We start from the raw sequence: 3374 nt of genomic DNA, 5'->3' as shown, positions 1-3374 counted from the left end.
ATAATAATAATAATAATAAAACAATTATTGAAGGGGTATCACAGTGAAGCAGTGTTGCTACGCACCACAAATCCCCTCTGCACTGTACCGAATTTATACTGGAGAATCCAGAGTGGCCAGCAAAGAGTCACAACCCGCGGGTATCCAGTCACACTAAGGCATGACCACCATTCCCCACATATTCACTGTAACAAAACACAATACTGTTTACTATAATACACTTTTATTTAAATTGACTTGGATGAGTCTGTAGAAGAGAACACAATGCACGCACACGCACGCATGCGCAGACACACACACGCACACACGCACACACACACATCTAGGTTATATTGCTATACACGTATCTAGGGTTTAGGAAGCACGAGAATATGTCGAAGCACCCACACATACCCCTTCATGCAGTGTACTTCAGTAGCCCAACACATTACGACTGCTCAGGACCATCACAAAATACATTACGACTGCTATAGCACAGGACCATCACAAAACACTACACACTGTTACTACACTACACACACAGTTACTACACTACGCCTGTTACAAGTACTTACAAATAATTTTGAAACAAATGGCACATCCTGAAGGCGGCAGCCCCAGACCTTCATACATCATCATCTGTGAAACCAAACATGAGCGCACACAAACACTATTAGTGTCACGAACACGAAAGCAGGGTAAGACAAGAGGATACGAAACAAGTAAGTATCGCTATAACGAGGGGGTAAGTATACATGTAAACAGAGCAGTGCTTACTTACAGGGTCCTAATACGCTCTACGGCGTCCTGGAATTCGGACTGCAACAGCAGTCCGACTTGCCGACCCTCCCAGTAACGGGTTAGATGGGCCGTACCCGTGAGGTGGGCGACCACGGCTGGGCCTCCCACCAGCCTTTCTCCACTGTAAAAACGAAAGAAACCGCAGAAAGCAGAGTGTCTTAGAGCTCTTTTGTTGGGGGAGAGAGCTAGGAGCACTGCACACTTACCATTTGTCACAATATATGATGAGAAAGAGGCGGCGCTTGACGCACCGCCTCAGGTGCTGGAATAGGGGTATTACCCCTGACATTCGAACGCTACAGTGACAAGTGAAAGCCATTTGGACTGTAATGATACTGAAGTGAAGGTGTGAACCGCAAAGCAAGACCTATACCTTCTTCCTGTCGAATTCGCTCCCCAGCTGCATACCGACATCATCCGCTAAAATCCAATCATACCAAGTAACGCAAAGGTCATCTGTTGACCTTTTGGACTTTTCAACTCTTATCCAAAACCACCAAGAGGAAAAAACCAGGATGAAGAAGACGTCAGTTGTAGAAGCGTTTGTGGAGGAGTTGTTACATTATTCTCAGTAAATAGATATGGCTGATACATTCGGTGTAGACTTGGACGACCGGTCGTGGTCTCTCACCACGGGTCCTTTACTAATAGAAAGGCGGACGCCAATAAGAACAGTTGTGGAGTTGGCAGATCAAAACGCGCAGCAAGAAATTTGGCACGTCGATGGTAGACTCCATCGGGAGGACGGACCAGCTCTTGTTGATAGTAGGGGAGTGTCCGCCTGGTGCTATGGAGGTCGCCTTCATCGCGTTAATGAACCGGCTTGGATAGGACGGGGTAGCATAGAGTACTACCTCAACGGCGCCCGTCATAGAGCCGGCGGTCCTGCAGTCAGTTATTATGACGCCACATGCGGTATTCTACGGTGGTATCACCACGGAAGACTCCACAGGTATGATGGCCCTGCAGTGGAAACATTTTCAGACCTTGGTGAAGACTCTGAGGGGTTCTACCGACACCGCGAAGAGTGGTATTGGAATGGCGTCAGACAAAGGATCGGCGACGGCCCTGCTCTGACGGAGAGATTTGATGGCGCCTATTTGCTGGAAGCCTGGTATGTCCAAGGGCGTCTACACAGAGTAGACGGACCAGCCAGGATCACTCGGAGTGATGATGGTATCACCATCCAGTGGTATTATCACGACCGGCTCCACAGGGAGAATGCGCCAGCCGTGATACGCAGGGAAGGTAACAACCGTGTACGGGAGTGGTACCGATACAACCTTCGGCATAGGGAAGATGGGCCTGCTTTCATCTCTCAGGAGGAGGAGGGTATCTATCAGTGGTACCTCAACGGGGTGTATTACGGTGACCACCATCAAGACCAGGCAATACACCCCATGGAGCTGCAGTACATCAATGTAGTGCCTACTAAGGTAGACTCGTCAGCAATAAGTCATGAGTCCATTTGTGTGATTTGTCAGGATACCCTGGACCGTCCTCTATCCAAGTTGGAGTGTGGTCATGAATTTCACTTCCACTGTATCAAGGAGTGGATCAGTTCTGCCCCCAGCCCAACTTGCCCAACCTGCCGCTACTCCATGACTGCTGAGGACTTGGTTGAGTTCTTGTAGTAATACATCACACAGTTGCATGTAGGCGACTACGAATGACCAGTCATGTGCTACAGACGGACACGGACATGCCACCCTAAGTAGCCATGAGCGGCTATTTGGACAAGGGCAACAAAGCACCCCGTGGGCGGCCAAGGTTGACACTAGCCACAAGTCTGGTCGCTCAGTTGAATAAGCTGGGTGTGCCCATGAAGACCATGGAAGACCTTTCCAGGTGTTGGCAACAAGCAGAGGACAAGACAGACTGGAAGAAACTGTGCAGCTCGACACTCGAGGACAAATCAGTATCGGCAGCTACTACACCTTGCTGATGATGCTCACAAGACAGAAGTGGGAAAAACACTGAATTTCTTTATTTAATGCTCAACTACACGAAATGTGTTATTATTATTATACATATTCAACTGTACTCAGTCTGGCTGACTGCCATTCTCTACCACACATTACCGGACACTGTTGTGGGTGTTGTCGTTATCGTCGTCGTTGTTGATGTTGTTGTTGTTGGTTGTTGTCGTCGTTATCGTCGTCGTTGCTGATTTTGTTGTTGGCTGTTGTTGTCGGTTGTTGTCGGTTGTTGTCGTCGTTTGTTGTTGGATGTTGCTGGTTATTGTTGGTTGTTGTTGGTTGTTGTTGGGTGTTGTTGTTGGTTGTTGTTGGCTGTTGTCGGTTGTTGTCAGGTGTTGTTGGTTGTTGTTGGTTGTTGTTGTTGTCGGTTGTTGTCGGTTGTTGGGTGTTGTTGTCGGTTGTTGGGTGTTCTTGTTGGTTGGTGTTGGTTGTTGTTGGTTGTTGTCGGTTGTTGTCCGTTGTTGTCGGCTGTTGCTGGTTGTTGTTGGTTGTTGTTGTTGGCTGTTGTTGGTTGTTGTTGGATGTTGTTGTCGTTTGTTGTCGGTTGCTAGTTGTTGGTTGTAGTTGGTTGTTGTCGGTTGTTGTTGGTTGTTGTTGGTTGTTTTCGGCTGTTGT

General features: G+C 48.0%; 1 long non-coding RNA gene across 1 annotated transcript; it reads right to left on the bottom strand.

The window, feature by feature from the left end:
* Positions 1-215: 215 nt before the first annotated feature.
* On the bottom strand, positions 216-1104 carry LOC135829875 (uncharacterized). The gene is made up of 4 exons (XR_010555942.1): positions 987-1104; positions 761-901; positions 555-618; positions 216-247 (listed from the first exon to the last, which is right to left on the bottom strand). It is a non-coding gene; the product is annotated as an uncharacterized LOC135829875 (long non-coding RNA).
* Between the last annotated feature and the right edge of the window lie 2270 nt (positions 1105-3374).

The sequence above is a fragment of the Sycon ciliatum genome, chromosome 13 (assembly GCF_964019385.1).
Source record: "Sycon ciliatum chromosome 13, ocSycCili1.1, whole genome shotgun sequence".
NCBI classification, from domain to species: domain Eukaryota; kingdom Metazoa; phylum Porifera; class Calcarea; order Leucosolenida; family Sycettidae; genus Sycon; species Sycon ciliatum.
The sequence above is the reverse complement of the archived record's forward strand: the minus strand, read 5'-3'. Positions and strand labels throughout refer to the sequence as shown.